Below are 25,569 nucleotides of genomic sequence, written 5' to 3'. Positions count from 1 at the left end.
CTTGCTGAGAAAAAGAATTCAGCGATTTCTATTTGCTTATGAAAGAGGAGAAATATAGCTCTCTTCCGTCCGGCTCACCAGCGGCCAGTTAAAAGTTACCTCTCTTGTTCCCTGAACATCGCTGTTATCCTGTTCTTTTTTTAAAATGCCCAGATTTCATATTGTTCAAACACACATGCTTTACAAACAATTTGTGCAGTTGATACAATCACAGGGTCCTGAGGCGACATTCATCCTCCTCCGCTTATGAAGATGATGACAGGATTAAGAGATTAAAGTCAAGTCAGGTATAGGAAAACACAAGGGTATTGACTGGGGAAGTGGTAAGTGTCCATGAAATCTTTACAATTTATGTTCAGAGATTACAGTAAAGAGAGGTGTAAAAAAGTATTAGTTTTGGGAACTAATAAATGTCCATGAAATCTTCACAATTTATGTTCTTCTGCCACGGCTTCAGCTGGTCCCTCCGTTCAGGATCCCTGACTTCCTGCAACTCCCTCCCTCCCTCCCTCCCTCCCTCCCTCCTTCCTTCCTTCCTTCCCTCCCTCCTTCCTTCTTTCCCTTTCTTTCTTCTCTTTCTTTCTTCTTTTTCCCTCTCTTTCTTTCTCTTTCCTTCCTTTTTTCTTTATCTCTCTCCCATCCCTTTTCCTTCCTTCCTTCCTTCTCTCTCTCTTCTTTCTTTTCTTTCTTTCCTTCTTTCTTTCTCTGTCTCTCTTTCTCTCTCCCATCCCTTCTCCTTCCTTCCTTCCCTCTTTTTTTTCCCTTTTGAGACAGGGTCTTGTTCTGTTGCTCGGGCTTGAGCGCAGTGGTGCGATTATGGCTCATTGCAGCCTCCACCTCCTAGGCTCAAGATTCTTCCACCTCAGCCTCCTGAGTACCTGGGACTACAGGCATGCCCCACCACACCAGCTAATTTTTGTATTTTTGTAGAGACAGGGTTCTACCATTTTGCCCAGGCCGGTCTCTAACTCCTGAGCTCAAGAAATCCTCCTGTCTCAGCCTCCCAAAGTGCTGGGATAGAAGGCATAAACCACCATGCCCAGCTGTAATATACTACACTGTTCTTCATTTCTCTTCTTTTATCTTATCAACAATTGCCCTCCACAGTTTTCTTTAAACATTCCATATCATTATGAGTGTCTTAGTCTGCTGAGGTTGTTATAGCAAAATACCACAGCCTGGGTGACTTACAGGCATTTATTTCTCACAGATTTGGAGAAGGCAAAGTCTACCATCAAGGTGCTGGATCATTTTGGTTTCTGATGAAGCCTTTATTTCTGGCTTGCAAATGGCTACTTTCACTTTGTGTCCTGACATGATGGCAGAAAGAAAGAGAGCTCTGATGTCTGTGCCTTTTCTTATAAAGACACCAGTTACAGCACAGGATCCCACCCTTATGGTATCATCTAAGCCTAATCAGTTTCTAGAGGCCCCACTTCCAAATACCTTCCCATCAAGGGTTAGGGCTTTAACATATAAATTTGAGGGATGAAAAACACCCAGTCCATAGCACATAGGGATTAGTATCTTTGACTACATATTCTCATACTAGAATTTTCTCTGCAAACAATCTATTTGGAAAGTTGTCAGGAAAAGAAATGCATAAGAAGAATATACCTTTTTAATTACAGATTAACCTGTAGGTTTCCTGGCATATTTTCTTTGTCACCATCACTTGTAAGATTATAGCAAGTAATTTATTTGTAATGATAAGCACACTAATATAATTTATACAAAATTTATTCATAAAAAAGAACATATTTATAGTTTTTTTCAAATAATGTTATTCTTAATTGCTTTCTAATACCCTTTATTAAGTTGGAGAGGAAATGGCGTTCACTGGGAATTTGGTGTCAGCTAACATCTAGAGTTTGAATGTTATAGTTATACAGAATGACTTAAAAATATAGTAAATAGCCAGGTGCCGTGGCTCATGCCTGAAATCCCAGCACTTTGGGAGGCCAAGGAGGGCAGATCACAAGGTCACAAAATCGAGACCATCCTGGTTAAGACAGTGAAACTCTGTCTCTACTAAAAATACAAAAAATTAGCCAGGCGTGGTGGCGGGTGACTGTAGTCCCAGCTACTCAGGAGACTGAGGCAGGAGAATGGCATCAACCCGGGAGGTGGAGCTTGCAGTGAGTCGAGATCATGCCACTGCACTCCAGCCTGGGCGACAGAGCGAGACTCTGTCTCAAAAAAACAAAACAAAATATATATGTGTGTGTGTGTGTGTGTGTGTGTGTGTGTGTGTGTGTGTGTGTGCGCGCGCGCGCGCGCAGGGAGACAGAGAGAGAGAGACAGAGTAAATAGTTGGTTGCAGTATAAAATTCTATAGTGATTTTTCTGCCATAATCTCTTTGCCCATGAGAGTGTGTCTTGCATGTGAACCTCATAATTTCAGGCCTTGGATGCAGAAAAAGAAATGAGACTTACTAGGCTTATGGTATTAGCATTATTTTGTGCAGTTACTTGTTTGGATTCATAAATGTTTTTATAATATTTATTACAAAACTTCATCAACTCCCAGTTGTAATTGTGAAATTTGTGGATCCAAGTAGCTGGAAATTCTCTGAACTTGTGATTATATCTCTAGTTTAAAGAATTATTTTATACCGAATAATTATTTTACACCAAATAATTTATTAAAATATTGGGAACACCAATACTTTTTAAACATTATAGTAGATAAATAGTAAGAAAATTTAAAAATCTAATTAACTCATTTTAAAGAGATCAGAGTTCAGTTTCTAAAATTCTTAAACAAGTTGGTCAATGGGGAATACTTGAATCTTTGTAGGTTACATTTTAATAAATTTAACTTCAAGGCTTTAATAAGTTGGTAAAAAGTAATTTAAGATGTTGGATGGTTAACACACATACATTGTGACGTACTTTGTTCAGGCAATTATCCAGATTCATGTGAGCAAGTAAGTTATTATGTCTCATAGAATTTATGGCATAGAATAAGTCATTTCCAGTATAATTGATACTACAGCAGTATATTGATCTATTCTTGCACTGCTATAAAGAAATACCCAAAACTGAGTAATTTATAAAGAAAAGAGATTTAATTTGCTCATGGTTCCACAGGCTATACAGGAAGCATGGTGACTTCTGCTTCTGGAGAAGACTCAGGGAGCTTTTAATCACGGCAGAAGGCAAAGGGAAAGCAAGGCATCTTACCTAGGAGGAGCAGGAGGAAGAAGAGAGAGGGAGGAGATACTACACTTTTAAACAAGCAGATCTCATGAGAACTCACTATCGCCACAACAGCAGCAAGAGGGATGGTGTTAAACCATGAGAAACCACTTCCATGATCCAATCACCTCCCACCAGGCCCCACCTCCAACATAGGGGATTACAATTTGACATGAGATTTGGGTGGGGACACAGATCCCCACTGCATCAAGCAGAGTCCTCTTCTTTACACACCTATTTTAGCATGTCTCAAGCAACAAGTAATTCAAATGAATGTAGTGGGAGGAAAACGTGAGAAGAGTATTCTAGGCAGATGGAACATCATGTCTTTAGTTTTTGTCTGAGAGACAGTATGGTACATATGATGACTGAACAAGAGGGAGAGTGACAGATAATGAGACTGAAAAATACAGGAGCTAAATCTTGAAAGAACTTCCAAGTCATACTAAGGAGTTTGGATGTTATCCCAGGTACAATGGAAATTCATTATAAAATTATACACAAATGTATAAAATTAATCAGTATTTATTTAGAAAGGAAGATTTTGGCTACATTTGAGCATCTCACAGGTAAATGAGAATGAAACAATTGTGTTAATTTGGAAGAAAGAGATGATAATGACTTAGATTAGAGTGATAATAAATTGATTTGATAGAATAACCAGGTTTAATAGACATATGGAGATACAACCAATAGGACTTGGGTTTAAATTTTATGGACTGAAATAACGAACAATTGTATGGTATTATTTTCTCCCTATAAATGTATTCAGTACTGTTGAGAATTCAAGTTGGTAATGGACATTTAAGTTCAGTGGACTTAGAAACAGGAATAATTTTGGCAACAGGAATATCTTTGGCAACTTTTGCACATTTAAACACACACACACACACACACACACACCTGCTACAGCATGTGTGGAGGACTTACATATTTTCCTGAAAAGTATGTCTGTCAGATTTTGGTGAAATGATAATCTCAGAGATTTTCTTCTGGAGAACATAATAGAAATAAACCTACTGAATTCAGTGGGAATAGGAGCATCATAAGATGGTAGATCCTAATTGAGAACATCTAGCCACCGAAACCTGAACTGGCATAATTATGGTCAACATACCTAATGGCAAGGCAAACTTAATCAGCAGTTTTCTGCAAATGGTCTTCTATGGCCTTCCCATAGTTGTCATAATCATTACTTATGGCTCTTGTGAAAATATTCATAGAATTTAGCAGAAATGCTACACCAGGATACTCCATAGTGAACTTAGAAATATATGTTTTCCCAGCAGTTTCTTAAGATGAGGTGAATTAGAAAAATATTGGCATATTTCATAGAGATCCCTTGCTATGTAAAATAAGTCGGCATATAGATATTAAACTGATAGAGTCAGTAAAATACAATTCAGTTTATATAAAGAGATTCTATAGCTGGTCAGGGAAGTATAATTCCAGCTAACTATTTAGTCTCAAGCTTACCACAACTTTTTTGTACAGGCTAGATGGTGGACAATTTGGGCTCTGTAGGCCACATGATATATGTCACAACTACTCAATTCTGCTACTGTAGTATAAAAACAACTTTAGATCATTTGTAAATGACTGAATGTGTCCCAATAAAACTTTATTTTTCAAACAGGCATAGAACTAGATTTGGTCCATAGATTAACATTTGCCACTGTTGGATTTACAGTATAACAACCACCTGGGAATTTCCCAAAAGGAGTCAGTTCTAATCTTCAGTGTCCCTGAAAATTGCAACCTTGTAGACTATCTGTGCTGTATCACTCTACATATATAATCTGATCACTTCTCCATTTCTTCCCACCTCCAACCTCTGAGTGTTTACCTGTATGATTATGCTGTAAAAAATCATTATTATTAGTGAAACTTTAAAAATATAGCAAAAAATAATGCCAATTTCAGGGGCCCAAGATGTTAACCAGTGCTAATACACAGAGAGGCCTCTGTCTGGTGATAAACCCATTTTTCACTAAAAGGACTCTTTATACTAGTTCCCGAGTTTATTCTTCCAGACCATGAACCATGAAGTAGGGCTTAACTATTTTGATAGAGTTCAGTAAGAATCATTGGCATTTCTCCTGCTTGCCTAAAGAATAAATTACAAACAACATCAGATCTGCGTGTGTGTTTGTCTATGCGTGTATTGGTCGTGTCAGAGCCATTATTAAATATTAGAAAGATGCATGGATGATGATGTTTCCAGCACCCAATTATAGTTGTTTTCACAGATATCTTCTTATAACTGGATCAAAGCAATTCAGTCACTGGTATCAGATAACCAGCAATTAATCTTGAATGTCTCTTTTTCCTTATGTGAATAAGCAAAGAACAGTTTGCTTTCACATGACAGGGACAAAAACAAAATACAAAAAACCTGCCACAGGCATGTGACAGCTCTCTAGATCCATGCCAAAAGGATGTCAACCTTCTGAATATAACAGAGAAAATTATTTCAATTACATTTACGGTATGCTGAAATGATGTGAAGAATAGGAAATTGTGGGTTACCAGGAAGCAGGTCATTTGAAAGTGACTTTTCAGTCAGGCAGCGTGGTGAGAGCTTTCCCTCTGTGTAATTCCTCTCAGCCATTTTGCCCCTCTGACTCAGTAGAGAAAGTGCAGAGCCTGTGGCATGTCGACATACTATATGGAGGCTAAGCAGATTCTAATGGGAGACTTTTGGGACAAAGTCGACGTTGTCTCAGGTAATCATTAAACATTTGTGAAAATGTTATTTTTAATGCTATAGGGCCTCAGTTGAGATAGAACATCTGGCTACCAGACTTCAGATGACTGCAATTTAGAGTGTGCATGAGGAGGCTGATACCATATAATCCTCCTAGTCACAAAATAGGGCTTCCTCTTCAGCATTCTCTGATAAGTTGGGTACAGTTTAGAGGTGACAAATGTTGAACATAAACTACAGTTCTATGAACATGCCACTTACAAGGCTATTGTTTAGTCTTCTATGTCACTGCTAGTTTACTCCTAGCTAAAATTATTTCATTCTAAGTTTTTTGTTTTTACTAGAAATGAAAGAAAATAAAACATCAGTTACAGATGGTTTTGAGTGATATGCTGGCACTAGCTAGAAGTAGATCATTCTGGAATTGTAGCAAAAGAAAGAAATTCTACGTTGGTCCTTTTTGTCCATGATTTCTGATGTTGTTTCAAATCTTTTTATCAAATTGTTTTTGAAAATGCCCCATAACTGATATAGAAATGCGTCTTTCTAAATTGTTCCATCTATAGTAATCATATATTCCAATTAGAACATCTCCAACTAGCACACAGAAATAAATAAAGCAAAAAATATGTTGAGACTTCTGAGGCAATAGTCATGAATATTCCTTGTTTATGCTCATTTCATGAATGTAGAGGTTGATAGAGTGCCAGAGTGGACTGGAAGGAAACACAGAGGGGTTAGTAGTGCTTCTAATTTTTTTTTTTGGCCCTGATATTAAAATATATGGATCTTTATGTGTCATTGTGCTTTGTATTGCTTATGATTAGGTGTTTTGGCTTTCATGGACAATATAGTTGAATGAGGAAGCACTGAAGTAAACTACTATTCAACATAACTTAGAAGTAGATCACATAACTACTTCTGAGTAGTTATGTTATTGAATATAACATAACTTATATGGAATAACTTAGAAGTTACTGGTGTAAAAAAAAATTCATTTTTGCTGCAAAGGTGTTGCAAACATAATTGAGTTGCTGCTTACATCTCTGTTCTGGTTATTTCCTACATGCTTCTGAGTTGGTGATGGCAAATTCCTACACATTTTTTCCCCCAAAAGCAGCATAAATATTGTTTGGAGAAACTGATTGAGGAAAAGCCACTGCATATCATAAACTGACAGAGTTAAAGATTAGATTCCACTCTGGATCCTAGCAAAATCATGGAATGATTTTCTATATTTCTATTTCCAGTGTTGTAATCTGTTCACTTATGTCCCACTTCATTTGTGGTGTCTTAAAACAAACAACACAGTTTTATGAAACCACAAATTGTATCGCAGTTATACAAAAATAATCAAAGAGAAAAGGAAAAAAATGACAGAAAATTTTATGTAATAAAAAAAAATTGTGTAAGACAAATAATTATTTTGCATTATAATTAAAATAAAACACATGCTTTTTGTAGAGCTTAATGAAAACAATGGTTTTATTTTGGAAAGCAAAAAATTGCTGAGTTTAACTTTTTTTTTTTTGCCCTAGTTTATGACCATGCATATTTGCAAGGAGACAGGCCAAAATATTAACTGTGGGTAGGGCCAGAACATTTCTCAGAAAACTCCCTAGGATTCTTCCAAAAATATCAGTCATCTATTAATTAAGCTGGTGAGTTTTGTTATGGGTTTTATTTCTTCTTTAGCTTTAGCATTGCATTGGGTTGGTTTCAGACACAGTATGTGATACAAGAGCTGTCATGTATAAAGTTTAATTAGGAGGTGGATTCAGGGAACAACAATAGGGAATGGGAAAGTGAGACAGAGGAAGGAAGAAGTCTAATAAAGAAGATGTTAATGACCAGTTTATTGCTATGGATAATTGAAACTTTTTTCCCCCCCACTGGGACCTCTGGGGGACAGCGTAGATCTGTCCTACTCCAGATTCCAGGAAACAGAGGTAGTTTTTCGCCAACTTGAATGCATTTTCAGCTTAATGCTATCCCTGGGGTGTTAATTACTGGCAGTGCCCATCCATCACACCTCCGCACCTGAAAACTGCACAGAAATGTATTTGAGTTTCATTCTAGGATTTAAGTTATGTTTTTCTTAGTACTTTGAAAATTATGAATCCTATTTGTGAAGGCAAATTTTTGTCCATTTAGAAGCTGATTTTTACAGACTTTATCTGATCCACTGTGACTTGTGCTGAAATATATTGCATTCTATTTCTTCAACTTTTCTACTGCCAAATGAAGCTGAAAATGTATTAGCTACAAATTGATTTTTAAAAAATTTTATCATGATGAGGGATACTCAAAGAAATATAGAAAAGCAATCAGTTAGATAAATAAAGAACATAATAGGGAATTAACCCAGAATAGATATTATAAAATGTTCATTTTATATAAAATTACTTTATGACTAAGATATCATTAAAACATCATAATAATAGATTTTTGTTTTAAAATCATTTATATTAACTTAAATATTAACACTGAAGTAAAATGTATATGATGAAAATTGTACATATAATAATTTGTACAACTGGATGTATTACCACAAAGGCAACACACAATGTGATGAACACTCACATCAAGAGACACAACACTAATATTTCCAGAACCTCAGAAGCACTAATCCTGTCTCATTCCAGTCACTAGTACATAATCATAATTTGATTTCTACAAACAGGTTATTCCTGCTTACTTCTGAAATTCATGTAAGTAGACTATGTGTATGTATTCTTTTGCAACTGCTTCCATTCAATAATAAATTTTATGGTTCATACATGTTATTGCATACAGATATATATCATTGAATGCCATTGCTATTCAGCATTTCATAGCATAAAAATGTGTGTTTCATCTTTCAGTTGTTGAAGGATGAAAAGAATATCTACACATATTTTTGTTCATGCACTTATGAATAATGCTGCTTCAAACATGTGGAACATTTGTCTTGGTTGATATTTACAACCATTTATGTTGCAAATATACCTAGAAGTGAAATTACTGGGTCATTAGTAATGTTAGTATTGGTTTAAGTGGATGCTACCAAACAGTTTTCCAAAGTGGTAGTAGCAATTAATACTCACATCAACAATGGACGTGAATCCCAGTTGCTCTGTAATTTAGCTAATACTTAGTATCATCAGTCTTTTTGATTTTAAATTACCTGATAAGTACTTGGTGACATTGCATTTCTAGGGGTTCACAGAGTTGAGCAACTTTTCAAAGGTGCTTATTGGTCTGTTAGATATCCATTTTTGTAAAGCACCCATCTAAATATTTTTTCTATTTTTTTGAAATTAGGTCATATGTGTTTATGTAGTATTCCTTTACATACATTATATATACATCTTTTGTCAGATGCGTATTCACAAATGTATTCTTTCACTCTCTTACCTTGTTACTTTCTTAATGGTGCCTGTAGGAAAAGAATTTCTTAATTTTAATCTTAATTTTCATTTAATAAAGATTTTAAATCAATCTTTAGGTTTTTTTTTTTTCTTGTAAACTCTTTTTCCATGCTAAATAAGAAATCTTCATCTTCTTTAATGTCATAAATAGTTATGGTCTGCATGCTTGTGTCTCCCTTAACCTTTGTTTGTTGAAACCTTACCCCTTAATGCGATGGTTTTAGGCTGCAGGGCTTTGAGATGTAACTAGGTTTACATGAGGTCATGAAGGTTGAGGCCCTAAAGGGATTACTGCCCTAGAAGAGAAAGAGACTAGAACATTCTCTCTCTTTACTGCTTTCTCTCTCTCTCTCTCTCTGCAGAGAGAAGATAGGTTTTCACACGTCAAGAAAAGGGCCCTCACCAGAAACTGTATATGCTGGTACCTTGATTATGATCTTCCCAGAATTATGAGAAATATATGCTTGTTATTTGAACCACTCAATCCATGGCACCTTCTTATTGTAGCCTTTAGTAAGACATAAAGGTATTCTATGTTTTCTTATAAAAGCTTTACTTTTTTACAGTTTACATTTAAAACTACTAAAGATTCTTAATTGATTTTTATTTATAGTGCGATACTATGAGTAACAATCATTTTTGTCCAAATTCAATTAACCAAGCACCATCTATTGGAAGACTATCACTTTTGGAAAAAAAAAAAACAAAACTGGCCATCTTTGTCATAAATCAGGTGACTACACATATGTGGGTTTATTTCTGGACTTATTATTTCGTTGTATTGGTCTACTTGTATATTTCTATAGTTGTACCTCAAATAATCTTTATATGTCAGTCTCATATTACCTATCCTCTCTCTATATATCTATTTTACTTAATAAAAATTATTTACTCAGTAATTCAAGTGTGACCATAATAAGCCCACAAGTTGTGATATTATACCTACTAAAAGACACTCAAAGAAAAATAATGTGAAATTATTTTTGAAAAATACCTAGAAAATTTCAGATTTCTGAGAATTTGCTAATTTATTATAATTCTGATTTAATTATCTGACACTCAGACAACCTTTTGACATGTTTACATGATTATCTGTATTCGTATTATTGCCTGCATTCTTTTCAACTTCTGTAACTATTTCCACATGTCTGTGTATAAGTCTACACACAAGTTGGGAGTTTTAATCCCCTTTGAAAATAAAGGGGAAAAAAAGAAAGTTGCAAAGATTATTAAAGAAGAAATAAACTATCATTATTACCAAATGACATAATTGTGTATGTAGAAAAATCACACTGTAGTTGCACTATTATAATTAATAAATACATCTAGAAAGGTAATTAGATATAAAATCAATTTAAACATAATAGTTTTCCATATATTAACAATAAAATATCAGAAATGTTATTTCCAAAATAATATGACTTGGATAAACATCAACCTTTACATTATCAAATACTAACACAAAAAGGGAAAAAATTAAGAAAAGATAAATTAGAACTTTATGCATTAAATTAGATGCATTACTGAGAATAATTAAATAAATCTTTACAAATATTCAATACACTTGTTCATGGGTTGATTGAGCCAATACTGTAAAAACTATGTTTCCTACCCAGTTTTCCTATATTCAGTACAGTGCCATTCAACCTTTCAGTAAGTTCTGAGTATAAAATTCAACAAAAACATTGTAATCTTTTCATAGCAGTGCAAAGGTTCTATAATAGAAAGGGAAGCTAACCTAAGGTGGAAAATAAAACTGGAGAATATAGAGTACAAAAGAGTATGCTATTTTCTAGGATAATTATAATAATGTTATATTAACACTGTCTTAACACTAATACACTATCTAACAAAGATAGGCAAACAGAAAATAATTCATATGAGAATTATATATAGGTCCAAGCACAAACCCATAAATATATGAACACACAATTTATGATAAAAGTGATACTTTCAGGTAGAATACAAATTACAATTCTTGGCCGGGTGCGGTGGCTCAAGCCTGTAATCCCAGCACTTTGGGAGGCCAAGGTAGGTGAATCATGAGGTCAGGAGATCGAGACTATCCCGGCTAACACGGTGAAACCCCGTCTCTACTAAAAAAATACACAAAAAGTTAGCCGGGGTGGTGGCGGGCGCCTGTAGTCCCAGCTACTCGGGAGGCTGAGGCAGGAGAACGGTGTGAACCCGGGGGAGGCGGAGCTTGCAGCGAGCCGAGATCGCGCCACTGCACTCCAGCCTGGGTCACAGAGAGAGACTTCGTCTCAAAAAAAAAAAATTATAATTCTTTTCAACAAATAAACAAATAATACTGGGTTAATTAGATATATACTTGGAAAAATTAATCAGAACCCTACTGTATATCATACAAAAATGTCAATTCTTGGTGAATTACAGACCTTAATATGAACATTAAATATTACAATTATTGTCAAAAATGTCAAAAATAAGATAAAATAAAAATCCAAAATGTCAGGCAAATATCCACAAGTTATATAAGACAAAGAAATTCTATTAAAATCATATGTGTTTGTTCACACACATGTATATACACAAGAAATAAAATCAATTAGAAAAAGAAAGTTCAACAGTAAAATTGCAAACTCTTTTAACAGTTACTTTAAAAAGTGTATAACAAATAGCCTATAAAACATTGAAATTTGTTTAACTATAATATACATCAGTATTTATGCAAATTAAGGCCACTATAAATTATCATTATACATATATATACACACGGAAAGACCTAAAATAAAGTAAAATTCATGAGTTGGTAAGACTTTGAACGACTAGATTCCTCTTATATTGCTTTGGGAGACTTCAATTTTAAATTGTTAAATTACTTTGAAAAATTGTCTCTGCGAATGATGAACAACATATATCTTATGTCACAGCAATTCTATTGCTATCTTATATATATATATATAAAAAACACAATTGGAGCTATCATTACTAAAAGACATTAGATACAGCAAGAACATTTATAATAAAAATCCAAAAATAATGTTTTATGTTACAATGTCAAATTAATTTTGATATATCCACACAAAAGAATTCTGTACATTCATGAAAGAATACTAAATATTACAAAGTCAAATTAATTTTGATATATCTACACAATGGAATTCTGTAAATTGATGAAAGAATACTAAATCACTTGTAAAGTCATGAATAAAAAAGAAACCTAGCACAAATGTGTGAATATTATATTGATTTCATTTCTTCAGACAAGAGCAAAACTCTGTCAAAATAAAGGAAGGAAGGAAGGAAGGAAGGAAGGAAGGGAGGGAGGGAGGGAGGGAGGAAGGAAGGGAAAGAAAAGAGGAAAGAAAGAAAGGAAGGAAGGAGAAAAAGAAAGAAAGAAAGAAAAGAAAGAAAGAAAGAGAAAGAAAGAAAGAAGGAAAGAAAGAAAAGAGAGAGAGAAAGAAAGAAAGAAAGAAAGTTAGTTCTTCTATTTAAGAATTTAAGAGGGTGACAGGAAGGGCAGGGAAGGGAAGGGCGTGGTCTGTGGCCTCTGGCTAGGGCTTCACCCCTGCACCTGTGCCCATGAACCTGTGTGAGAACAAGCATTTCGGTTTTCCTGCCCAAATGTTGCATTTCCCAAGACCACCCTGGCCCACTACGCCCCGCATCCTCTGCCTATAAAATCCCCAGACCCTAATGAGAAGAGACATAAGCAACCGGACGTCAAAGAAGACGGCAGAAGTTAGACTGGAAGAAGCAGCTGCTGGTCATTGAGAGGAACACACCAGTGGGAGAAGACACAAGGGGCTGGGTCTAAGACAGTGGGAAAAGACACAAGCGGCTGCACCAGTCTAAGAGCACACGCATAGAGGCTGGCAGGCCAGCGGGCCATCGACCAGCAGAACGACGTGGAAGTTTGGGTAGGAGGGGAGCCGGGGCTGCTGAGCAGCCCAGCTCCAGGGAAAAACCATCCTCCCACTCCATCTCCCTTCTGGCCTCTCCATCTGCTGAGAGCTACTTCCACTCAGAAAAACCTTGCACTCATTCTCAAAGCCCACGTGTGATCTGATTCTTCCAGTGTACCAATGGAAGAAACTCCAGAATACAGAAAGCCCTCTGTCTTTGCCATAAGGCAGAGGGCTAATTGAGTGGCCTAGCACAAGTTGCCTACGGAAGGCTAAAATGAAACAGCATACTGTAACACACGGCCACTGGGACTTCAGCTGTACACGTTCACCCCTCGACACTGCTGTGGAGTCCGAGCCCCACAAACTGCCCATCTGCACACTCCACCTAGGAGCCTGAGCAGCGGGGCTCTGAAGCATCAGCAAGACATACTCCCATTGCATGCCCTGCGCAGGGGACAAGGGAACTTTTCCAGTTTCATTATTGTCCTAGGTTGTCTATTTACTCTGTTGACTGTTTCTTTTCCTGTGCAGAAGCTCTTTAATTTTAATAAGTTTCATTTGTCATTTTTGTTTTTGTTGCATTTGCTTTTTTGAGATTTTAGTCATAAATTCTCTGCCTAGGCTGATGTCTACAAGTTTTCCCTAGGCTTCCTTCCAGAATTTTTATAGTTTAAGGTCTTGTATTTATTTTAATCCATCTTGAGTTAATTTTTGTATATGATTAGAGATAGGAGTCCAGCTTTATTTTTTTACATGCGGCTAGCCAGTTTTTCCAGGACCATTTATTAGATAGGGTTTCCTTTCCCCATTGTTTATTTTTGTCAACTTTGTCAAAGGTCAGCTGGTTGTAGGTGTCTGATTTTATTTCTGGGTTCTCTATTCTGTTCCATGGATCTACGTGCCTGGTATTTCAGTACCGGTACCATGTTGTTTTGCTTTCTATAGCCTTGTAGTATAGTTTGAAGCCAGGTAATGTGATGCCTCTGACTTTATCTTTGCTTAGGAAGCAATTAGTATTTATTCATCTTGATTTCTTTTAAACCAGACCACACCCCAACCTCAACCCTACCACTCTGTTTCCTTGATTGTTTGATTTACATGGCATAGGACTCTTTTGACACATTCAGGTCTGTTTCACCATACATCAGTCTATAATTTTAAATTGTTGTGATCATTTCCACACATAGCAAACTGATTTTTTTTGGGTGGGCAGGTGGTGAGAATACTAAAGTAATGTGTGAATTTACACATTAAATTCATTAAAGGGTGTAATGTATAATTGTTTCACTGTTGGCAGTGATAAGTTTCCTCAGTTGCGTAAGTTGATAATGGTCTTGTTCCTCTATTGTAAAGTTACACTTACATCTTTATTTTTCTTTTCTCTCTTTCCTTTCCTTTTCTTTATTTCTCTCTCTCTCTCTCTCTCTCTCTCTCAGAGTCTCTCTCCCTGATGGAGTCTCACTCTTTCACCCAGGCTAGAGTGCAGTGACGCAATCTCGGCTCACTGCAACCTCTGCCTCCTGGGTTCAAGCAATTCTTCTGCCTCAGCCTCCCTAGTAGCTGGGATTACAGGCACTCACCACCACGCCCAGCTAATTTTTGTATTTTAGTAAAGATGGGGTTTCACCATGTTAGCCAGGCTGGTCTCCAACTCCTGATCTCAAGTGATCTGCCCACCTCACCCTCCCAAAGTGCTGGGATACAGGTATGAGCCACCACGTGTGGCTTATATTCTTTTAATTAGTTTGGACAATGATGCTTTGTAATCACTACAGGTATTGTTCCTGTTTTTTAATGTCATTTTCTAAGTCTCGTCAGAGTGACATTTTAAGAAATAAAGAATCTTTTTATTTGATCACTGCAGCTGAAGTGAAATCTCGTTACCCTTCCCACCTGTCATCCCTCAGCTTAATGTGATACAAAGACACACCTTCAACATCAACTTGGCTACACTAAATTCGTTTTCTTTCTTCCTTTCACTCAAATATGCTCCTTTTCCTATATTTATCTCTTTAAAATCTTATTTCTGCATCATTTATGAAAGCAGGATTTTGGAAACGATCTTTCAAATTAAATTTAAACTTCATATCTGCCCCGTGTGTCCCTCCGTAATCTGGTCCCTGTTTCCTTCTCCTCATTAACTTCCTTTCTCCTGCCCATTTGTCAGCTCACTTATGTGACCCTTGTCTCTTTACAGTACCTGAAGCCTGGAAAGCCTTTTTTCTCTAATGCTTGCATACTTTCCCTTTGTCTAGATGGATATTTCATGATTGTCTCTTTCCCCAAATCCAAGGCTTTCCATTTTTATTTTCTCCTCCTCTTATGTGTGACTCTGTGTTCCAAATAAAATTAATTTCAGGAGAACACAGACTACCAGTTTGATCCAGCTTTTCACTGTGGCACCCCCAGCTCCTAGCACACCAGATTGCCCTTAGAATATGCTTGCTATGTATTTGGTGAATTAATATGAAAATCAATGTGTCTTTGATGTCTCCTTTTCTTATGCTATCACTCTAGTACTGATTAAAAGCTGTACAGACAGTTCCTGACCACAATGGTTTCACTTATAATTTTCTCCTTTATGATGGTGTGAAAGTGATAAACCATACTTTGCATTTTGATTTTTTCCAAAGCTAGTGCTATGTGATACAGGACTCCCTCAGGATGCTGGGCAGATACACTTTCAGTCAGTTATGCCATCATAAGGGTAAACTGATACTCTCCAGTGTACTGTCTACTATGTTGCCAGATAATTTTGGCCAATAATAGACTAATAGAAGTGTTGTGAGCATGTTTAAGGTAGGCGAGGCTGAGCTATTTTCAGTAGGTTAGGTGTATTATATGCATTTCTGACTAAACAGTATTTTCAACTTATGATGGGCTTATTGGAAAGTAACACCATTGTAAGTCAAAAAGCTCTGTACTTGCTATAAAGAATGATGACGCTGGGTACAGTGACTCATGCCTGTAATCGTGGTGCCTTGGGAGGCTAAGGCAGGAGGATTACTTGAGCCCAGAATGTCTAGGCTGCAGTGAGCCATGATGACGTCACTGCACTCACAATGAACTTTGTATTGCAGCTATTTTGTAAGGGAATATTGATGTTTGATAATGTAGTTTTTGTATAAATTTTTAAATAAAGAAAACCTCATCATCTCTTGCCTTGCCTGCACTATTAAAGGATTCATATTTAATGATTAAGAACTGAATACAGATCATTCCTAATTGATAAAATATAATCTAATTATTTCATTAAACTAATACTTTATTTAAATGAGTAGATCATTCATTTGATATTAGAAAGGATAGTCACTCAACATACGGCTTAAATATCTTGAAGGTATTCTACAAAAACAAAATTATGTCCATTATCATATAACACAAACAAAATGAACATGCACGCGCGCGCGCACACACACACACACACACACACACAGGCATACACACAGAGACCCACACACAGAATAGAAGTGAAAAAGACCAATAATTTATCAGATAACGTAATATAGATATAAAGAGATTCATTGAAAATATTTTTCTATTTGTTTCTTTTTGTTCTCATATTTGCCTTAATGATCTTAAAAATACTTTCTTTTAAAAGATTCATTACATTTTTAATATTCAATTTGATTATCCATTATTATTAATGTAGCTAATTTTGAGTTTCCATCATGTACGTTACAATATGGAGAACATATTCAATTTATTACTTTACTCAAATAGTAGGTAGTCTAAATGAGGTATTCGTAAATGGAAAGATCTTTAAGTTAGTCACCATATTTTCCACAAAAACATTCATTTTCATGTTCACTGCTTTGATGGAAGTTATTGTATTGAAATATTATTTTATTTTCTGAACAACCATCTGTGCTTTGTCATTAAGGATTTTAATCTTTTAAAGTGAAGGTAATAAAGTATATTGTGGTTAAGAGTAATTTCATGAAAATTAAATAATTTTTGATAATTATTTAACTGGTTTAATTGTAAAATATTCAGCCATCATCCTCCCTTGATCAGCAGGATCTAAGAATACTTGGAGGAGAAAATATTGCCCTTGAGCCACACCATGAACCACTAGGTGGTAGCATATCCTTTCTTATTTAATAAAAATAGTCACCATTTCCATTTATTCTTTTAAATATTTAGTGGTAAAGAATGATAGTACTTTATTTGCAAAGACAAGTTTAGTGCTGTTTTATGTTTGTATTGTGATTTCATTTTTTGATTTTGGGTTTTTCCAATTTTCCATTTTATAAATATAAGAAGCTACAATTATTTTTATTGTTGAGGGTTTTGTTCAGAATACATAGCAATAGTGTTTCTTAATTTATAAAGACAAATTTAAGTATTTTTTATCATCATATATTAAAATATTATTTCTGTTAGTCTATATTTTGAATACTTAACTTTTATTTTGTAGGAAAATACTCTCCATCCACACACAAAAATTATGGATATAATTGTTTTATTGTAAATACAGTATTAATGGGAAGCTATTCTCATTCAGTACTTCAGAACTCTCGGAAAAGCCGAAAGGTCAATTAAAAATAATATGTTGTTTCAAAGGTTATGCCACCGAGTAATTCCTTTTTTTCTTTGTCCCCCGCTCCCCGCAAATAGTCCATTGTAACCCTGTAAGAGCAGGTTAACTACATGTGGTTTTCAATGTTTGTGGTAATATCAGCATAAATTTTATATAGGCACCTGCTTGAAAGTGTTGCCACTTGTAATTGGTATAGGTTGGTGTAAAAGTAATTGCGGTTTTCACTATATAAACGAATGGCCCAAAGTACAATTAATTTTGCACCAACGTAATAGATTTACCCATCAAATAAGATGATTACTAACTGCTACAAATAAACAGAATTGGACCTTCTCATATGCTATCACTAGGGATCGAAGTTGGCATAAAGCCTTTTTTAAAATGGTTTGTAAAACAGATAATCATTGACATGGAAACCATAGTTCTAGAAATGTATTTGAAAATATATTTATGAAAATGCACAATTAAGCTACAAAGATGTTTATTATAATATTCATAATAGTGAAGAATTTGATACTGTCTACACAATAGTATCCAATTTAAAAATCATTGACAACTCGTATAATAGGAAACTAAATAATAAATATGTTTCTATATTAATTCACATGGAAAAAAATAAATGTTATATTCTTTAGTAAAATGGTAGGTAAAAAATAATATTGGAATCCAAGTCATGTATGTAAGAAAAAACTGATAAGCCATGTGCCTTATTCTGTATATATTTCTACATTTATATTTGTATATATATCATAATCCATGTACTAAGGCAAAATAATCTGTTTTGCAGCACCAGAGTATAGATCCATATTCAAATTCCATATTTATGTTAAATGTATAAACTTGCGCAAGAAATTAGTAATACATACAAAGTGTACTTTAATGAAAATATTTACAAATACATATTATTCATTATTATGTGAAATGAAAAAGGTTTCATGTGTTTCTTGCCATTTCTTAATTTAAAACAAATTTAAACATATAAACAATGAAAATAAATACTAGTAGTAGAACAGTTCACAAAGTGTTTTCAACTGAATTAAATTCTATAAACTTACAAGGTATAATTTATATAATAGCTGTGATAACTAATCTGGACTCCACGGGCTAGTGAGTAAAAATGGGCTACCCTGGGGAGTATATAAAGAAATTATCCTCTGGATTTTTTAATATAGTAAAGTATTTAACAATAATCTTACTTGAATGAAAATAGGAGTGCTGAAAATTCTATAAAAAATCAAATGTGTGTACATATTATATATAAAGAAAAATGCATTTCTTGATATTTTCAGTAAGGTCAATGCTCATTTGCATTTTTCATTATTCATAAAATATTTGATTTTAGTCAATATATCATAGAGCAAATCAGAAACCTAAAATATATCAAATTAATCAAATTCCATTAAACTATTAAGTATGGAAATGGTTGCTTAGATGTATATTCCTGGGTTATAACTATCATTCTGTATTTAATTTTTTTTCTTTTATTTCAGTAGGTTTTGGGATACAGGTGGTTTTTGGTTATATGGGTAAGTTCTTTAGTAGTGTTTTCTGAGATTTTGGTGCACCGGTCACCAGAGCAGTTTGCATTGTACCCCATATATAGTCTAATTCCTCATACCCTTTCCACCCTTTCCCACAAACCCCCAAAGTCTAGTATATCATTCTTATGCCTTTGCATCCTCATAGCTTAGCTCCCACTTATAAGGGAGAACATAAAATATTTCCATTCCTGAGTTACTTCATTTAGAATAACAGCCTCCAACTCCAACCAAGTTGCTGCAAAGGCCATTATTTGATTCCGTTTTATGACTGAGTAGTATCTATGGTGTATATATACCACATTCTCTTTATCCACTCATTGGTTGATGGTTCTGTAAGGCATCTCCACACTGTTTTCCATTATAACTGTCTTCCTCTTAATCATATCACTAAGGAGTTCTTATTGAGCTCCTCCTGGCTGTAAAGCAAAATTCTAATTATGATTTATTTATTATATTAGCAATATAAGTTTTTCTAATTATTTTCAATTTTCTATAGCCTCTCTAGAAGTCATGGACAGAAGGCTATAGCTCAGAGGAGGTGCACAAAATTCTTGAACTTTAGCAGATACAGGAGGAGAGAAAAGCAGTAAGGAATAAAGAAAATAATAATTTCCATTAATACTTATATTAGAATGAATTTTACTTATTAAATAAGTGTATATTAATCTATATATTACATATATATTCTTATTTATTCATAATACAAATCATATTTAATAAGATACAGAAGCATATAATGAAAAAATATATGTATATATTAGTTTATGTATTAATTAGAGAAAAACCAACACCTTACCAACAATGAATCTTCTGCCTCCTAAACATAGCATATCTCTTCATTTCTTCTGTGTTTTTAGTTTATCTCATCAGTGATTTATTACATGTTTATATTTTAGTTGATATAATTTGTTACATTTTTTCTTATATCTTTCATATTTTCTGTTGCTGTTATAAATGATATGAACTTTTAAATTTTGCTTTTTAATCCTTTGCTGCTGAAGTAGAGAAACATAAAAGATTTGGGTTATTGACCTTGTACTTTACACAGTACTAAACTCACTTATCAGTATTTTTGAAAATTTATTGAATTTTTCATGTAAATGTTCCTGTGTCTGCACATGAATATAGTTTTGTCTCTTTCTTTTCATTCTATTTTTGTTTTACTTATTTTTCCTGCTTCATTGTGCTGACTGCGACTTTCAGCGTAATGTTGAATAGAATGGATATCCTTATTGTCTCCCTAACCTTGGGGAAAAGTGGTCTGTCACCCATAGTTATTATAATTTCTGGTAATATAGGTCTGCTGGTGATATATTTACTCAGATTTATTTGTTTGAAAATGTTTTACTGTCTATATTTTAAAAATATATTTTGCCTGAGTGCAGAGTTACAGGTTGACAGTTGGATTGTTTTGGCTATAGTAACAATGTCATTACATTCTCACAGTCTCTTTTAACCTGTATCATTTCAGATTAGTAGCATATTTTTATTCATATATTTGTTTCTCTGTACCTAATTTTTTTTATATCTATTTGAAGACTTCTCTTTTATTACAGGATTTCAGCTATTTGATTTTATGTACTTTGGTGTAGTGCTTTATATGTTTATCTTGCCTTGGGTTGAGACTTTAGGGTCTGAGAGTATAGAAATTTGGTAAAATCTATAAATATTTTAGTAATTTCTACTTTGCTATTTATTGTACCTCTTTCTCTTTCTGGTACTCAAGTAATATATGAGATTGACTGCTTGATATTTTTCCAGTATGTTGAGGAGAGTCTGCTTAGTCTTTCAGTCTTTCTTTCTCCCCCTCTCTCTCTTCATTTTGGATATTTTCTGCTTTTATATCTTCTATTTAATAAATCTTATATTCAGTAGTGCCTAAAGTTCCTTAAAATTTAGATGTAATTTTACCTTTGAAAGTTCAATTTGGTTCTTTTTATATCCTTAATTTCTTTCTCAATATATTTATAATTAGTTTTGCACATTGAGCAGATATGCATGAGTATATATTGCAAACATATACTGGCTTTTTAAATATACTTGTCTACTGATTTGTCAGTTCTGTTTCTGTTTCTATTGAGTGATTATCCTCCTGGTTATTTTTTTCCACTTGTTTATGTGTATCAGGGTATCAGATATTGTTAATTGTACAGTGTTGAGTGTTGGATTTTGTTTTACTCATTTAAATAGTGTTAAAAGTTTTTCTGAAAGTTCTCGAACATCGGTTCAAATCCTTAAATGTATATTGGTAAGTGCTCTTAGGATAGGTTCAGAGTAGATTTTACTCTAGGGTTAATTAACCACACTTGTTAGGTATGGCTAGTTAGAGATTTCTGATGAACACACTGTGTATTTAAAATGGTCTTTCAATACTGACTGTCTTCGTGTGAACTCCTGGAATTTTTTTTTTTTTTTTAACTTGTAGCTTCCTGAGAATTAATTGTTCTTTTCCTAAAAGATGCTCTGTCTAGGCCTCATAGTATTTCACTGATGCATTCTCAAATAGGTGGGTAGCTGAAAACCCCAAGGGGATTCTTATTCATATTCCCACATTCCTTCTCTTGGTCACCTCATCTAAGAAACTCTATTCCACAGATTATTAGTGCCTCAGCCTTTTCATCTGCTGATCCTTGTTTCATCAATTCATTGAGAATGTCAGGCCCTTTTTGGCTTTCTCCCTTCCTGAACTACAGAATATCTGGTCCCTACATCTTAAAGCCCACGAGCCACCTGATTTGTTTTCCTTCTCCTGTACTTGTACGGTTCTGTGTTGCCTGTTCTACAATGTCAAAAATTGATGCTTTCTATATTTTGTCTATTTTTATAGTTGTTTGTATTGCTTGGGTAATTTAAGGCCGTGTTACTCTTTCAATCATAAAATCAGTGTCAAGAAGCAATGCCACATGAATTTTTTTTTCCTTTTTCACATTCTGGATTTTAAGTAAAAAAAAATCACTGGCAACTAAGGTTAAAGGATGAGTAAGTGAGTTCGAAGTTAAGAGACTGTGTGTTTCTTAGTAGAGGTTTAGCGTTTTTCCTTCCCTGGAGCCACATACTTAACATTTCAAATAGTAATGAACTTAAAGATTTGCCCCTCTGATCCACAGGAAGGAAGATAAGGTATTTTTCCTTTTTCTGAGGACAAAATGGGAGTTGTACAGCCTGCCCTACTTAAAATGTGAGATTTGTTATTTCGGAGTTTCCTGTGATGCAAACCTCCATGTCGGATATGTACCTAACATCTGAATCTCATTATGTTATTGAGATATTGGGGCATGAGGACTGTCATTAAGATATTATGCAAGAAAATAATCTTCCTTTGATCCAAAATCTTAACGTTTACTGTCAAAATAGTTATTTTAATAAATACAGTATTAAAAACTTATCAAACAAATATCACATCTTATTTTACAATGCCATTATCCTTATGCTTAAACCATAGTTTTCATCAAGGTAATATGGTTAGTCATGTATAAAGGAGAAATTGCAGTTAAAGGTAAAATATTACAGCAAAGATTTCGGAATGTATTTCCAGGAAGTAGTCTACGGTCCTAGCTTATTGTTAAAGGAATTACTAGATTACTTTCTTACTTTGATTTGACATGGCTTTTAAAATAAAATTTTGTAAACCTCATAGCCCTATTTAATTATCAAATACATACTGTAATCATGGACTGCAAATAAACAGAACAGTCATTAGCAAATGTAAAAATTCGATGTTTTTAATTTACATTTTTAAATAGACTTTATTATTACTTGAGTTACCTCTGTTTGTGATATATGTGAAAGCGTGTTTGATTTTTTGTAAAGCAGTATTTTAAAATGAGGCCTTGTTGTCCCAGGAAAGATACTTCTGAATATTACAAGTAGCTATGACTTATGTATATATACATATCATAGTTTTAGAACAGTGACACTTCTAAGAAATATTTTTCAAAGTAAGTGCTCTAAAGCTGACATTGGATTGTTTTAGGAGTATAATTAATGATTTTGCTAAAAAGTCGTTTTTTGTAAGGCAAATGCCCAATGTTGCTTTTTATCCACAGACTTGGGTATCTTTAAACTGCCCTTGTTAATTAGAAGTCTGTATACACACATATGCACAGATGAGTTTTGTTCCTTAATATTTTCACAAACACAAATATTTTGAAGAAGAATTTTAAGAGAAAATACTTCCCAATGCAATCTTTGTTTAAAAGTAAAAGAACCAAGAGGTATAAGTACTGTTTAAAGCTCAATCATTTGGAAGGTAAAATCATTTATATATTTTTGCCTTATTAAGACGTTTATATTCTGAAAGTTAGTTTAAAACTCAAATAATCGATGAAGTGGATACCAAGTTAAAACCACAGCCCTGGCTGGGGGCGGTGGCTCATGCCTGTAATCCCAGAACTTTGAGAGTCCCAGGCAGGTTGGTCCTTTGAAGTCAGGAGTTCAAGACCAGTCTGACCAACATGGCGAAACCCCATCTCTATTAAAACACAAAAAATAGCTGGGCACAGTAGTGGGTGCCTGTAATCCCAGCTACTTGGAGGCTGAGGCAGGAGAACTGCTTGAGCCCGGGAAGTGGAAGTTGCAGTGTGCCGGGATCATGCCACTGCACTCCAGCCTGGGCAACAGAGCAAGATTCCGTCTCAAAAACAAACAAACACAAAAATAAAATAAAATAAAACCACAGCCCCACCTATCCTGTATCACAGGCAAATACTGAATTGTGTTTGGACGCAGAGCACCCTGAAATAAGGCCATCCTGCCTCCCACAGCACTTCTGCACATAGTATGTACCCAATAAATGATTATAATTCACTTAATGAATGAAAACCAACCCTGAGATTTTATGCTTGTCTTACACTAGAACATTCCACGTTTTAAAAATTTGTTCTTGAATTATCCGTACTGATGAAATTGGTGCACTTTTTAAATTACGATGAATTACCAGGATGGTCCTAGCCAGGCATTTTGATCTCCAAGAGTAAAATGGTCATCATATGTCTTCAAGGCTACCACTGACTTTCCAGAACGAATGTCACTTGAAGCCTCACCTGTTCTCTTCCCTGAGCAACTTCACTTTTCATTTTCTAATAGTCTACCTTCCATCACCGACAGTTTTCTTATAGCTTTCATTTATCTGAAGCTTCCTCAAGCTCTTAAGTATTTGTTTTTCAAAAGCATCTGATTATTTCCTCAAGACTTCATTCTTTTTCCTTCACATTTTATCTTTTTGCTAAAAACAACATGAAGCTGTTAGTAATTCATGGTCAAATATACAGGAAACAAAATGAGTATGTCATTTGTCAATACTAAAAACTTCTTACTACATAAATTCCTTAGAAATTATAATCCACTGAAAATGTAAAAGAAAGATAAATCATCACAGAATTTAACAATGGAGTAAGGTTTACACTTAAATATATATTTAATAACTCTGCTTATTTTGTATGAGTTCAGCAAACAAGTAAATAATTTTTTTTTTTTTTTTTTGACATGGAGTCTCACTTTTTCACCTAGGCTGGAGTGCAGTGGTGTGATCTCGGCTCCCTGCAACCCTGCAACCTTCGCTTCCCGGGTTCAAGCAATTCTCCTGCCTCAGTCTCCTGAGTAGCTGAGTGCAGTGGTTTGATCTCAGCTCACTGCAACATCCACCTCCCAGCTTCAAGCGATTCTCCTGCCTTGGCCTCCCTAGTAGTTGGAACTATAGATGCGTGCTACCATGCCCAGCTAATTTTTTTTTTTTATTTCTAGTAGAAATGGGGTTTCACCATATTAGCCAGGATGGTCTCAATCTCCTGACCTCATCATCCACCCACCTTGGACCCCCAAAGTGCTGAGATTACAGGCATGAGCCACCGTGCCCAGAATGCAGGAGTAATTATAATAAATCTCTGGCTGGGCGCAGTGGCTCACACCTGTAATCCCAGCACTTTGGGAGGCCGAGGCAGGTGGATCACGAGGTCAGGAGATCGGACCATCCTGGCTAACGTGGTGAAACCCGTCTCTACTAAAAATACAAAAAATTAGCCAGGCGTGGTGGTGGGTGCCTGTAGTCCCAGCTACTTGGGCGGCTGAGGCAGGAGAATGGCGTGAACCCGGGAGGCGGAGCTTGCAGTAAGCCAAGATCACACCTCTGCACTCCAGACTGGGTGGCAGTGCAAGGCTCTAAAAAAAATAAAAAATAAAAAAATAAAAAACAAATTTCTACTGAAGAACAAGTTGATCGTAATTCATATATTTTTCATGGAAGTTCTGACAATTTAAATGAAAGTGCTTCATTTCTTTGTCTTTCCCTCTTTTCTGT

The 25,569-nt window shown here is 34.9% G+C and overlaps 2 long non-coding RNA genes across 4 annotated transcripts in view; both read right to left on the bottom strand.

Moving 5' to 3' along the window:
• Positions 1–25,569, bottom strand: part of LOC105472836 (uncharacterized) — a 267,997-nt gene that overhangs the window by 188,977 nt on the left and 53,451 nt on the right. Inside the window, exon 4 of one of the 3 annotated variants that reach the window (XR_011621752.1) lies at positions 7,541–7,955. The exons of 1 other annotated variant lie outside the window; for it this stretch is intronic. This is a non-coding gene — a long non-coding RNA (uncharacterized lncRNA). Of the gene's footprint in view, positions 1–7,540; positions 7,956–25,569 lie in introns of those variants that run through there. One more of the 3 variants, XR_011621754.1, reaches the window with a different exon arrangement.
• LOC139362595 (uncharacterized) lies at positions 19,579–24,355 on the bottom strand. The gene is made up of 3 exons (XR_011621751.1): positions 24,317–24,355; positions 20,071–20,266; positions 19,579–19,690 (listed from the first exon to the last, which is right to left on the bottom strand). It is a non-coding gene; the product is annotated as an uncharacterized lncRNA (long non-coding RNA).

Source organism: Macaca nemestrina, chromosome 4 (genome assembly GCF_043159975.1).
Source record: "Macaca nemestrina isolate mMacNem1 chromosome 4, mMacNem.hap1, whole genome shotgun sequence".
In the NCBI taxonomy this organism is placed as follows: Eukaryota; Metazoa; Chordata; class Mammalia; order Primates; family Cercopithecidae; genus Macaca; species Macaca nemestrina.
The sequence above is the reverse complement of the archived record's forward strand: the minus strand, read 5'-3'. Positions and strand labels throughout refer to the sequence as shown.